Genomic DNA, 15,083 nt, shown 5'->3' on the forward strand with positions numbered 1-15,083 from the left:
CTTTCTGCGTGTGGGTTTATGGTTATCAGGTAGTGAAATTCCATCTGTTGTGGTGACCCACATCTATATAACTAGAGACATTCACCTAAGAGGTCAGATAATGCACTTCCGCTTCCGGTACACAGTTCAGTGTCGTTGTCGAACGTATGACATGCAAAGTTGGAGCTAGTAAACTACCTCGACTACGTCTACTCTCACGTCTCCTGTCTCGTTGTTTTCTAACTCCACACTGTCCACATTTTCCTGTCTGTTGCCTTGGTCAGACACTTTGCCCAGGACACATTCGTTGGTTTTAGCCGGGTCACAACTTGTAGTAATGAATGAAATTGTCTAATTTACACGCGAAGAACGAAGAATGGCAAGCGCCACCAACTCTCAACCTTCTGACCCACTGAACAAAAACACCACATGCAACTGTTTTTTCACACACACAAAAAGTCATTGAACTTTAGATGGATTTCTGTAGTTTTGTACCAAGATGTTTGTTGTCGGCCCACAAATCAAACTAAGCAGCGTTTTTGGCCACACGTTGGGAAGATAGGAGGGGTTGATTGTCGAGATGGGGAGGATGTTTCGTCAATTTTTGTGTCCCCTACAGAATATGTATCCCCTATAAAGCGCCCCTTGGTTATTACTTTGCCATTTCACATAAGGTAATTGAAAACAAGCCACACATTGATTGTTTAATTAACTGATTTAATATGGTTTCACGAACAAAGCAGCATAGGTTACCGAAAGCAGGCAATTCGCTTGTGGCTCCTCTGCGTCTCATTGAGTAAAGTTCACTAAATTCCTCTAAACCAAAAGGCACAGTGAGATATAACCATACATTTAAGAGGTCATGCAAATCACATTGCTATGATGGGGTCATCCGTGTTAATATTTGCTTGATTACAGACTGGGAATGACAACCCTGTTATCACGTTATAACCGAGGGAACCACATGTCTGGGATACATATTCTACTGGGGATACTCAATCCGGTACAACAGCGAGAAGTAGCGCTAGGTGAAGCGCGCCGGTGGTGGTGAGGATGCAGCAGTAGACAGACAGTCCGGGGGGGGGGGTGGCGGCGGACAGAAAACATACACAACGACGGACTGAAGACAACGTTTCCCTGCGTCCCCGGTTTTCGTGTCGCCGACGTTTCTAACAGCGGCAGGAGGCGACATACAAGCGGTCTGCGGTAGCGTTCGTCTCGTTATCCGACGTTTTGGTGGGCGCCGCATCCTCCCGGCCGGGACCATGTAACTAAGACCAGCCGCTAACCCGGAGCCGCAACCAACCAGCCATGGCCTCGGACAGTAAGTAGCGCGAGCCTGAGGTGGTGCGCGTGACGGTGCTGCCCGTGTTTGTGAAATGCCCGTGGCCTTGTGTCTGCGGATGGATGGATGGCCGCCGCTGTCCTCCGCTCAGATTTAGCTAGACCGCCTGCCTAGCCTAGACCGCCTGCCTAGCCTAGACCGCCGGCAGGTCGGCTGAAGACGACAGTACGCAACGAAGGCCAATATGAAATTATTATTTACCAGATCAGTCAGCCTTCTCTCGTCTTAGCTCGGATCTTTTCCCCCACCTGTACTCGATTTGGGTAGATAAATGGGATTTTTACAGAAATTGTGGTCCTGATTCCTAATATCTCTCTCTTCCAATAGACTAATAGCAGGTGGAAGGCCCAATGAAGACTAACTTTTAGTCCTATAGGCCTAGATGCTTAATCAACACTGATCATTTCTTAAAATAAAATTGAAAAAGAAATATGATTTAAAACTGCTTTCATCTGGATGAAAGATTTGTCATCTAAATTGTTGTTGAACACTGAACAATTTCTCAATAGTTATTGTTATTTTAAGACAAGATGGGGGTTTGAAAAACATGGTTGTGGTGAGCCCTCAGACAGCTTATTATTGTCATTATTATACAAGCGTTACATGAAAGATGCAGCTTCCTTATTTTCAACAAGGTATATTTGTGACATGATAATATGACATTATTACCTTCAACAGTATACCATGAACATAGTAAACAAACAGCATGCATATGCTTTCACCACTGCCAAATAGCTTGCACAGGGGATCCCAAACCATTTAACTTCAATAATCCCCACAAATGTATACTTAGTGCAAGGTTTTGTCTAGGGGAATTAAAAAAACAAATGGGAAATGAGCTAGCACAGGGTTGTGTAACTGCAGGTGGAGAGACGGACCATACTGTCGTTAACAATCTCCCTTTGTGCTCATTTGCATTAACATTCAACTGTCAAGTGGGAAGCACTTATTCAGAGTGACTTACAATGAGCACAACCCTGGAATAAGCTCTTGTTTTGGAGCAAAGCAAATGAAGAGCAAAAACATAGAAGTTGACCTACCAAGCACAAATATCAGATGACGCCTCCGAGGTTAATTTGGCCATTAAGAGCAAATTCGGATTCTCGTGATTCCTTGCCATAACTACATAGCTCAAATAAACAGTGCTTTTTGTTACAGTCCATAACTGGCACGCTACGAACACTCGAACCTGCTGGGTTAGAATGAATACCTGTGTGTAGGCAAACGGTGAATATTGAATCTCCACCCTTTGTGTTGTGCAGATTTTTTTTTTTTAGTCAAGAAACACGTTGAAGGAATGTCTCTCCACAAACGTACAAGTATGGACCGCCTTGCTATGGTGATCACATTGTCCAGTGTTCTTTGCATACTTAGTGGTTATGGTACACTATTCTCCTGCACGTGATGTAAGATGGATCTCGATATAATAGCATTTCCTAATAGTTCACAGAGCTTGTTTTAACCTAGTTGGACTACTAGATGGGTGGGGTTTGTAACCAAGGTCAACAAAATATGAAGTGGACCTTGTTTTTTGGACCTTGTTTTTTTCTCTCTCTTTTTTTTTAAGGATTCCCCCCCCGTTTTCTCCCCAATTTTATTTGGCCAATCCGATCCGGGGAGGGCTGCAGACTACCACATGCCTCCTTCGATACATGTGGAGTGTTACGGTTTCACCCTCACAACCCCCGCAACCTACCTCTTCCATTCCCCCTGGGCCTCCACGGCACTCGGCTTCGCCTGAGTATCCACTCTTCACCACCAGAGCTAGGGTGTGTTCACGTTCGCCTTCACCGGACACAGACCCTGAGGTCCCCAGCACCTCCCAACGGGCACGGCGCGCCCTACGGTGCCTCTGATACCATCTACTGGCAGCACGGCTCTGCACTTCCCCGGTCACTCATTCCCTCAGCTGTGCCCCATCTACCATCATCTCAGCTGTTCCCCATCTGCAGTCCCTTCAGCCCCTACAAGAACCTGGTCTTCTCTCAACTCATTGCCAGATCTTCCCATAGCATACCTTTGACCTGTTGCGCAGAGCCGGCTTGCCTGCCAGCCAACCTCCTCGGACTACCTCTTGGCTTTGAACTCGGGCTACTACTTTTGCTTTGAACTCAGACTACTCCTCGATTCCCCTTTGCCTTCGGACTTGGTATTTTGCCTGTTACACGCACACTTACACAACATCCAACGCCCCATTCACGTATTACACACACTTAGGATAATTTACACTAACACATAGCTGGACACATTACCGCCTGTCACTACACATAGCATATTCACACACCCCACAAACAAAACTACCTGAGCACCATACACATCCCACATTTCTCTCTCTTATATTTTTCCCTTTACTTTGTTACTTTTCATTAAAACTTTATTAAGAGTCCTCCGCCTCCAGAGTGGTCGTCTGGGTCCTCCTGCACAACCCGTAACATGGAGTCGCCAGCCGCTTCTTTTCACCTGACGGTGAGGAGTTTCATGGGGAGGCCATAGTGCGTAGGAGGATCACGCTATTCCCCCGAACAGGTGCCCTGACAGACTGACCAGGGGAGGTGCTAGTGCAGAGCGACCAGCACACATACCCACATCCAGCTTCCCACCCGCAGATACAGCCAATTGTGTCTGTAGGGATACCCAACCAAGCCGGAGGTAGCACAGGGATTCGAACCAGCAATCCCTGTGTTGTTAGGCGACGAAATAGACTGCCACGACAGTGAAGTGGACCTTCTGTGCCAGGTCTAGACACTCCCTGATTAGACAACTGGAATATCTGGTCGACTAGGAAAACGGCAATACAGGGATCAGAGTTTAGACCCACTGGTTTAGATAGCCGCAGGAAAGTATTCAGGCTGTAACGGACTTCATTATATGCTTGTCATTGACATTGCAACCTAACATTTCCCTATAACACACACACACACACACACACACACACACACAGTATCACAACCTTCACCATCACCTTCTTCCTCTTGTTGAACACATGAGAGAGAGATGGAAAGCTGTTTTGCTGTTTTGTAATCATCAGTGACCTTTGACCTCTGTAGAGGGATGCAAGAGAAAATTCTTTTCAGGAGCAAAGAACATTATTGTTATTCCATAAAGGAAGTTGGTAGTTTTCTTGAGGATTTAGCAGTTGAGATAGAAAACAAAACCTTTTCCACCTCAGGCCTCTATTAAATGCATTTGTCTTGAACGTGTGCAGGTTTGTGGCAGCACGGCAGGAGACATACGTCCTTTTAATAGTTATTTGGGCAGTTGTTACATGTTCCAGATTTTATTCTGAGCTCTTTGCATCCACTTTGAAATATAATGTGTTGTACAAAACTCATTTTCAGTTCACCTCAGATTTCACCGGTGTATAAGCTAAGCCAAACCTAACTTAGAAACCGCCCTTACATAGTGTAAACGTTACACATTGGTGGGTTTTGCAGCTTGTTGTGAGGTCAGTTTTTCTGAATGGAGTTTTCTTCCTTCTTGTCCCAACCAGTCCCTCTGTTCATACAAGATGACTTCTGAATAATCCAGCCGTGTCTTGATTTCACTGAGAAACTAGAAATTGCATCAAGCCATTCAAGGGAAACTCAAAGAATAATAAATAGATCACATGGATCTGACTGAAAGTCAGTTTTGGGGGGCGTCCGGGTGGCGTTGTGGCCTATTCCGTTGCCTGCCAACACAGGGATCGCGGGTTTGAATCCTTGTGTTACCTCCGGCTTGGTCAGGTGACCCTACAGACACAATTGACTGTGCCTGCGGGTGGGAAGCTGGATGTGGGCATGTGTCCTGGTCGCTGCACTAGCGCCTCCTGTGGTCAGTTGGGACACCTGTTCGGGGGGGGACTGGGAACTGGAGGGAATAGCGTGATCCTCCCACATGCTACGTCCCCCTGGTGAAACTCCTCACTGTCAGGTGAAAAGAAGCGGCTGGCCACTCCACATGTGTCGGAGGAGGCATGTGGTATTCTGCAGCCCTCCCCAGATTGGCAGAGGGGGTGGAGCAGTGACCAGGACAGCTCGGAAGAGTGAGTTAATTGGCCAGGTACAATTGGAAGAAAAAGAGGGGAAACCCCCCCCCCCCAAAAAAGACTCACCTGAGTTGATTTGTGCCTGTTGAAATCTAGTTAAAGAAATGAGCCTGGGAGATTTGTTTAAAACGAGTCACAGTATTCTTTAAAGAGTCAGTCAGTAGGTTAGTTCAATGACTAACTTCCGGATATTGTTTGGAAATTAATCAGAATCAGAATCAGAAATACCTTATACGTCCCTGAGAGGAAATTGGATAATTAATTTTTGAAATGTAACACACTCCACACACACACATACCACCAGCTGTATGTGTAGTGCTGTGAGGAGCATCGGAGAGATTCAGAGCAGACCCGTCAGCATACACCTTTACATCTGAATAGACAGCTGGGTCTGATGCGGTTTGCGTTCATCGTGGCCTAGTTACAGACACGGGCTATGTCTAATTCATGGGCCGCTCCTCTCCACCAGGAGGACGGAGACTACAGACTGGAAGTGGAGGAACGGGGGGGGGGGGGGGGTAAAGAGAGAGGGAGAGAGCTCCATTGGGTCTTGTGAGTAATATTTAATGGTGTGTCTGTATGCCTGCTTTTGCTTGGCTGTGTATGTTTGCTCGTGTGTGTGTGTGTGTGTGTGTGTGTGTGTGTGTGTGTGTGTGTGTGTGTGTGTGTGTGTGTGTGTCATTGAGCAAGAAAGCGATATGTTTTGTGTGTGCAATTGAGAGCGATAGATGGCTAGGTAGAGAGAGAGAGCATCAGGAAACTGAAACCGCCTTGACATCAATCTTTTTCTCCTGTTTACTGAGGTGCTCAGACTTGACGGGAGGCTTCCTGTGCCTCTGCTGGAGCCTGACGGATCATAACACTCTTCACCTCCTCTCATTCAGCACTTCCACGCTGAATTATTATTTGTTTTTTGAATTTATACTGACATTGTTGGAATTTAACTTTTTATCCTGAGTGATTTTCAAAGTCACAGTCTGAAATATCATCATTTTCTAAAAAATGGTCCTAAGAAGCACAATGTAGAGCAAGGCAGCAATGCTGCCAGGGTCTGAGGTTCCCTTTCCACTGCTGCCGTCATTGTTTGGTTTGGTTCTTTAGATGAAAAGCCATCCTGCTTTTCGCTCTCCTTCAGAAATCGCTCCCTGGGCGCAGGCATTGCCTTCAGAGTTAGCTTTCATCACCTGGCTCCATGTTATCGGTTGTTTCAGGGCAGGATTCAGGAAGGGAGCACCGCCTTGCCCAGTCAGACAGGAAACCTGTCTGAAGACCGGTTCAGAGAGCTCGGCACTCAGATTTGAGCTGGAGGAGATCGGAGCGAAAGAGGATGAAAGTATAGGAGCCAGCCAAAGTTCATCTAGCCCGTCTTGCTAGGAGAGATGATGAGAGGATAGGAGGGAGGGGGAGAAGACAGGTGAACAGAGTGCAGAGATGCAGAAGAAAGAAGGAGTGCACATGAGTGCTGAATGACAGAACTGAGGGAGGAGTGGAGACAAAAGAAGGAGGCATGGAGACTGGAAGAGACTCCACAGCTGCACCAACAGGGACTGGGTCCAACTCACTTCCTTCAGCTTTTAACGGTGAGCGCTTTTTAGTTTAACTATCGAACCGGTGGTGTCTTTGAAACGGCGATTTTTAAGTCCTTTCTGCGCCAGGCTGGAACGGCCGGCATAACCGTTAGCGGTAGGTTTGATCTCCGGCCTTCCTGTGTGGACTTTCTCTTTTCCGGCTCCGGCTTCCTGCCTTGGTCCATGCATTTTAGCTGAATTGAAGAGTCTTAATTTGTTCAAAATATCAATAGTGTGTGGTCCCAGTGATCAACTGGTCTGTTCCACCCCCCACCCCCACCCCACCCCACCCCACCCACACACACACACACACCACCCTCAAAAGGACATATGGGTATACTATGAGTGAATGGATGAATGCTATAGACTGAGCAGACTGCTTGGACTGACCAAAACAGCTTGCTTTGTGGACAGTATACTAGTAGACTTAGAATATGATGGGAAATCACAAAAATAGCTTATAGCTACAAAACGGTATGTGATAGGAACATTTTAAGGTGATTTTCGTAATTAGTGACCCGAAATCCATAAAATACACTCAAAAGTGTTCAAGAAGCAAAATCTTCATTGTCCAGTGTTATTAGTAGTTAGCGGTGTATAAAACACGTTTTAGATAGATAGATAGATAGATAGATAGATAGATAGATAGATAGATAGATAGATACTTTATTGTCCTCGCAGTGTGCAGTTTCTCGTTGACTTTCTCAGTTTCCCAAACCCCAAAATCAGAAATGGTAATACTCTCATCAAAATGCCCGCCCACAGGTACTGCAGTAAATACTGCTTATAATTCCTTCACTTTTTTAGTGGGTTTCATAGGTTAGAAGAACAAAGAGCAGTCGTCACTTTTTTTTCTCTCAAACGAATCTTCATTGACTGGCCTGATGCTGCATCGCTCAAGCAGAGGAGAGGACCCCAAATGGGCAGTGTGTTTTTCATTAAAAAAAAAAAAAGCTTCGAAAATGTTTGTTGTGATTACCAAATGTAGCCACCAGATGGTGCTGTTTCCTTCGTCTCAGTAACTCCTTTGGTTTGCAACAGTTTTGGCTGAAGTTAATTTTCAGAGAACACACACAGTGTGAGTACTAAACTAAACAACCGTAATAAAACAGAGAGTCAATCCTGCTATGCACCGTCCAGGTCTGGGTAACCAATATCCTCCAGTCCACCACTCTTGATTGACATATTGACACATGATCAAGACTGTGTCAAAAATCTTCCTGACTAGATTTCCGTTACCCACTGACACCAAATATGAGATCTGGGTACTGCACCTTTGCAGCTGCTCAAAAAAACCAGGGAAAGACAACTAGAAACTGACCTCTAGTCAGACCTTAAGGGCAGTTTCAGCTTGGATCAGCTCAGGCCCGCAGGGATTTCTGCTGTTGTAGTGTGGTTTATAGCCAGAGGAGGGCGTCTGCGCATCAGTTTTGTCCTGCTGTGTCCGCTGCTCGTGCTTATCCAATGAAAGTTGTTACGTTTTTTTGTTTTTGTTCTTAAATGAATTCCACGCTCAGTGATGGTTTCATCATGTTTTCTGGTTGCAGAGCAGATGATTAAACCTGGTTTCAGAGGTGTGATGTATAATTTGTCCATGCTGGCTTTTATCGTTCCAGCGATGTGCATAACAACTGCAAGTCAAAAAAGATGTGGCTTTGCCTCCCCTCAAAAAAACCTTCATAGAGCGGTACTTTTACTGTGTTTCAGTCACGACCGCTCAGCAGCCCCAGCTGGTCCTACTGTAGCCCGGTATAGCAGCACATATCTCATATTGCACCTTTATAGATATACACAGTATTGTGTAGAAGTCTCTCCTTATTCCAGCTAAAAATTCTCTCAGTGTGCACAAAGATATTGTGGAAGGATGATTTTCAAATCAATTAATTCGTTGCGTTTGATGTTGTCCCCTGTATTCAGCTCAAAGTATTGTCTTTTTTGGGGGGGGGGGTTCCCCCTTCCCCCTTTTTCTCCCCAATTGTACTTGGCCAATTGCCCCACTCTTCCGAGCCGTCCCAGTCGCTGCTCCGCCCGCTCTGCTGATCCGGGGAGGGCTGCAGACTACCACATGCCTCCTCACATACATGTGGAGTAGCCAGCCGCTTCTTTTCACCTGACAGTGAGGAGTTTCGCCAGGGGGATGTAGCGCATGGGAGGGTCACGCTATCCACCCCCCCAGTTCCCCCTCCCCCCCAAACAGGCGCCTCGACCGACCAGAGGAGGCGCTAGTGCAGCGACCAGAACACACGCCCACATCCGGCTTCTCACCCGCAGACACGGCCAATTGTGTCTGTAGGGACACCCGACCAAGCCGGAGGTAACGCGGGGATTTGAACCACCAGTCCCTGTGTTGGCAGGCAACGGAACAGACCACTACGCTACCCGGATACCATCTTTTCTGATTCATAAAACATAGGGCTGCATAAGTCTTCCTTCTCTAGAGCCCATCCCAGCCACTGTAAACATCCAGGCCTTAACACACCTTCCCCCAGAACCAGGTGGGTATTACAGATGTGATGGACTCTCCCAGCTACGCAGGAAATTGAACCCCTAACCCCGGGAGTGTCGCCACAATGCTTTGATCGCTAGGCTCTTCTCCAACAGATTGCTTGACTTCTGTGTAGATTTGAACTTCTCACTCCATCTACTCCACCTCAGCCCTGAAAAGCTGCTGTCCTTCGAACCAGTCCAGGCTAAAACGACTGACAGCGCCATGGTAACACGAGCCCATCTTTTACGTGGGCGGGCAAAGACACTCTCATTATACCTAACAGAGACACTGGGCTGTTTCCAGGGAAACTAACTGCGATATTCAGGTGTGTGTTTGTATGTGTGTGTGTGTGTGGGTGTGTGTGTGTATGTTGCTTGTTTGTGAGCTTGCCGTGTGGTCACTGGGTTTGAACGCAGAGCAGAAACACTCTGTCCTTCTGGAACGGGCTTGTTTTGACCCCACTCGAACCCAAACACATCTCGCTCCTCAGCACAGTCAGAGGACAACACGGCCGTCTGTGTGTGTGGACTTCAGAGGGAACAGCGTCGCGTGTGATCTGTAGTCTACAGCGCCTTGTTTAACAGAGGTCTCTTGTCACATGTGTACCTGGCGGTGTAAGAGGAACGTCGGCTTTTGAGAATTTGAGATTGCTGTTGAGGGGAGCTCACTTAGCACACATGTACTTTGAAACACACACACACTCATATGCACCGACACACACACACACACACACACATGCATGCTGGCAGTGATCGATAGTGTGCACTACACCTGCTCTCTGCAACAATGGAGGCAGTCGTGCAGAGCAAACACACAGCGTACCCCCGTGCTGCTGCTGCTGCTGCTGCCGGCGGCGGCCTTCTGTGGCTGGGTTATGAAAACACACACCTCTGCAGCTCATTCACCTTGGCTCCGGTCTCATGAAGTACGGGGACATTAGGACCGCTTCTTTGGAGTGGATCTTCTATTGATGTCGTGGTCTGCCTTCTCTCACTAAATCTTTTGCTGAAATCCAACCTGCGAGTCTGATCGCTGGTGCCACAGGAAAACTGTGGTGATCTTTTTAACATGGCGCAGCCCTGTGCCTTCCCCTGCCTTTTGATACTCTGATTTACCGCCGCTGGTGAGTCCCAACATTACCTTGACTTCAGCTTCATGTTTGCCCCGCTGCAGCAGGGCCCCGGTCTGAGGGCCCCGGGTTTGAGGACCTGGCCGCAGGCGAGCCCCAAAGGGGTGGCAGAATGAATCTGATGTGGGCGAGGAGAGATGGGCTCGAATGCTAATGTCTGCGTGTTTGATCGTTCATGATGCACTTGCCTTGTGTAGTGTCAGCGTGGCTGTGTGTGTGTGAATACTAAAGCGCTCCTCGGGGTGAGGAGTGCGGCTGGCATACTAAGAGACGCACAACATCACTTCACCGACGCAGAGGCTGCAGAAGTCACACTGACTGATCAAAGTCAGCCAACGATGCATTTGGGGGAAAAAATAGATATTTCCAACCAATCATGCATAGTTGGCGTTGTGGCTTGATTTTTGTTTTAATTTACTGATTTTCTTCCTCTTTCTGGGAACGTCATAAGCGTTATTCCTCAACCCGCCGTCTGTAATCAGTATTCTCATTTGTTTTCACATCATTTATCACAGACAGGTAAAAATGGAAATAAAACCATCTGAATGAGATAACAACAGGCTTTACCAGTGGGGTTGGGTATTTACCAGTGGGGTTGGGTATTTACCGGTAGGGTTGGGTATTTACCGGTAGGGTTGGGTATTTACCGGTAGGGTTGGGTATTTACCGGTAGGGTTGGCTATTTACCGGTAGGGTTGGCTATTTACCGGTAGGGTTGGGTATTTACCCGTAGGGTTGGGTATTTACCCGTAGGGTTGGGTATTTACCGGTAGGGTTGGGTATTTACCAGTAGGGTTGGGTATTTACCAGTAGGGTTGGGTATTTACCCGTAGGGTTGGGTATTTACCGGTAGGGTTGGGTATTTACCAGTAGGGTTGGGTATTTTTAACCCAACTGGGGATATTAAGTCCTGGCTGCAGGTTATAATATGATGCAGTCCAGTTTACAGCCCTTTAAATTAAGAGACTTTTTTTTTTGTTTCTGCTGAATTTTTGACAGACATGACCTAGCAAGTTTGAAAATCAATCAGTCAGTCTTTTTGAGCAAACGAACAAGTGAGCAAAGGCACAAAAAAAAGAAAAACAACAAAAAATAAAATAATGAAGCGACGATAGATGAATAAAACAGCAAATGACAGGGCACAAGCCAGTCTAAAGAGACGTGTCTTAATTTTTCTTTTACAAATGTCCACGGAGGTGGACTCCCTCAGGTCCTCGGGCAGACTGTCCCAGAGACCCGGGCCACGGGGGCCAAAAGCTGTCTCCTCGTGGGTTTTTGTTTTGATCCTTGGGACGATGAGGAGGCCTGCTGCAGAGGAACTGAGGGACCCGCTAGGTTCATATCTAAAAAGCAAGTCTGTAGTGTGGCGGTCTATTCCTTTGCCTACCAACACGGGGATTGCCGGTTCGAATCCCCGTGTTGCCTCCGGCTTGGTCGGGCGTCCCTACAAACACAACTGGCCGTGTCTGCGAGTGGGAAGCCGGATGTGGGTATGTGTCCTGGTTGCCGCACTAGCGCCTCCTCTGGTCGGTCGGGGTGCCTGTTCGGGGGGGGGGGGGATAGTGTGATCCTCTCACGCACTATGTGCCCCTGGCGATACATGTGGAAGGAGGCATGTGGTAGTCTGCAGCCCTCCCCGGATCGGCAGAGGGGGCGGAGCAGTGACCGGGGTGGCTCGAAAGAGTGGGGTAATTGGCCAAGTACAACTGGGGAGAAAAAGGGGGGGGGTAAATAAACAAAAGCGAGTCTGAGAGAGAGGCTGGTGCCAGGCCATTCATTGATTTAAAAACTACTTATAAACTATTGAAATCAATTCTAAAGCTGATGGCAAACCAGTGCAGTGACTTTAAAACAGGTGTTAGGTGTCCTCTCTGTCTGGTCTTCGGCAGTACTCGCTCGGGCTGTTGCGTTCTGAGTAAGAAGTTGACGGCCAGAAGCTTTTGCAGGTGGACTGAACAAGAGAGCGTCGCGGCAGTCGAGCCCAGAGGTTGTGAAAGCATGCGTTAGTTTGTCTGCCAGGCTGAGAGAGGAAGTATCTAACTGTAGCGGTACTTCTGAGAGGATACAAGACGCTTTGGTTACATTTCTTTCTTTTTTTTTAAATTTCTGATTTTTCCCTTTTTTCTCCCCCAAATTAGCGGCCAAGCGATCCCTATTTTAGTTCAAACACCCACCCGCGCACTGCGTGCGTTCGCCAACTGCATCTCTCCGGCCGGCAGTCTCGAAGGAGACGCCCCCCCCCCCCACTTTGGTGACAAGGCGAATCCAGGCCGAACCACCGCTTTTTCGGTAGAGGCTAGTTCCCATCGATGCAGAGAACGGAAATGGAGTAAAGAACGGTCAACTGAGCATGCGCGAAATGCCTCTCCCATGCCTCCACATGCGCTAGGATTCTAGGAAGACTCGCCCCTATACTCTGCGTCTGATTTGCTAACTTTAACCCTAACCCCGCCCTAACCCTAACCTACCCAAACAACGGAGAAAACGAGTACTTGCGCATGCTCAGTTGGCCGTTCTCTGCATCGATGGGAACTAGCCTGTACTCTGCTCCCACCCCACCCCACCCCACACCACACGCGCGCACACACACACACACACACACACACACACAGAGACGCATTCATGTGACGAACACAAGCCGACTCCGCCCCCCTCCCGAAGACAGCGTTGCCAATTATTGCTGCTTCATCGAGTCCGGCCATAGCCGGATCTGACGAGAGCGGGGCGCGAACCCCCGGTCCCCAGTGGGCAGCTGCATTGACACAAAGCCGATGCTTAGACCGCTACACCACCGCGGACCCAACTTTGGTTACATTTCTGATGCGGGCTTCAAAACTGACGTCAGAATCAAAGGCAGCCCCAAGGGGATTGACCTTTCGATGAGCATAACCAATTTACAGAACCACGAGAATTGTTTTGCACCCATGTAATTGGCCCCCTTGCCAACCCTCTGCGCCATGTGGTTGAAGGGGTTATGACGTTCTGGCTAGTTGGTTGCTGGGTGGTTACCAAATAGGTTGCTAGCATAGACTGAAAAATATTAAAAAAAGATGGGACCTCGGTGGCAGACAGGTTTACATACCTGTCAATCAAGACGACACTTTTTTAATTCTTGATATCTCAGCTGGACCCATTTGACCAGTTGCAAAACTGCCCCCCCTAACTTACTGTTGCTGTGTTTGAGAACCTTTTGAGATGGGTCCAGCTATTACAGAGGGTCAGTTTAAACGTAGATATGGCAAACTGAATTGCCCTTCTGGGGTAAATAAACTTGTCTGAATCTGAATTGACCAAGCTAATGGAGAAACCACTTTGAAATAATCTAGTACAATTTAGCAATCCTTTGTAGCATTTTTTTTAAATTTTCTCCCTTTTTCTCCCCAATTGTACCCAGCCAATTGCCCCACTCTTCCATGCCGTCCCGGTCCCTGCTCCACCCCCTCTGCCGATCTGGGGAGGGCTGCAGACTACCACATGCCTCCTCCGATACATGTGGAGTCACCAGTCGCTTCTTTTCACCTGACAGTGAGGCGTTTCGCCAGGGGGACGTAGCGCGTGGGAGGATCACATTATTCCCCCCAGTCCCCTCCCCCCCGAACAGGCGCCCCGACTGACCAGAGGAGGCGCTAGGGCAGCAACCAGGACACACACCCACATCCAGCTTCCCACCCGCAGACATGGCCAAGTTGTGTCTGAAGGGACGCCCGACCATGCCGGAGGCAACGCGGGGATTCGAACCGACAATCCCCGTGTTGGTAGGCAACGGAATAGACCGCCACGCCACCCAGATGCCCCTCCTTTGTACCATGTCAACCATCCTGCAGCCACATAACCACCAAGCGGCCTCTTTGTAACTATCAGTTAACAACACTACTGACCAGTTGGCAACCAGTTAGTCCTGGCGAGCACCTACCAATCACCTGAAAGCCTGTACGGCACGTGTGCTCCTTTGTATGTCAGCGGCTGGCGCGCATGGTGGTTTGGCAGCGTATGTGTGCTTTTATCATGTCACTGATCCTGACAAGGTTCGTGTTTCAGTCCCCATTCGGGCCACCGGTTCTGTAACGTGATGCAGCCATTTCATTGTTAAGCGCTGATGTCCCGGGAAGAGAAAGATGCTCTGTAAACACATTCATTCATTCATTCATTCATTCATTCATTCTAACTGGCTTAACACCCACTAAACAGATTTAAATGTCCCCTTTTGGTGGCTTCTTTATTGACTTGGAAGTATGGTCTTCCACAACGGTAACACCTAGAAGGCACAGCTGAAGGTCGGGTTTTGGTTTGGGCTTGTGATCCGTTACACGGTTTCCCCGGCAGCGCTTCAGTCGCGCGTTATCTTCTGTGCGCTGCAGCAACGCTGTTCCCTGCTGCGCTCTGTGGGCTGCCGGAGGAAGGACACGGGATTGCCAAGCGCTGATTGGTGGCGCCGCTGTGTCAACCATTGTTTTGCGGATCAATTGATTCTCTGATTAGAATTTCACCATCGGTCAGGTGTCTGTAGGTCCTCTAGGAGAGCAGATTGTGTGTGTAGGGCGTGTCTG

Source organism: Lampris incognitus, chromosome 16 (assembly GCF_029633865.1).
Source record: "Lampris incognitus isolate fLamInc1 chromosome 16, fLamInc1.hap2, whole genome shotgun sequence".
NCBI classification, from domain to species: domain Eukaryota; kingdom Metazoa; phylum Chordata; class Actinopteri; order Lampriformes; family Lampridae; genus Lampris; species Lampris incognitus.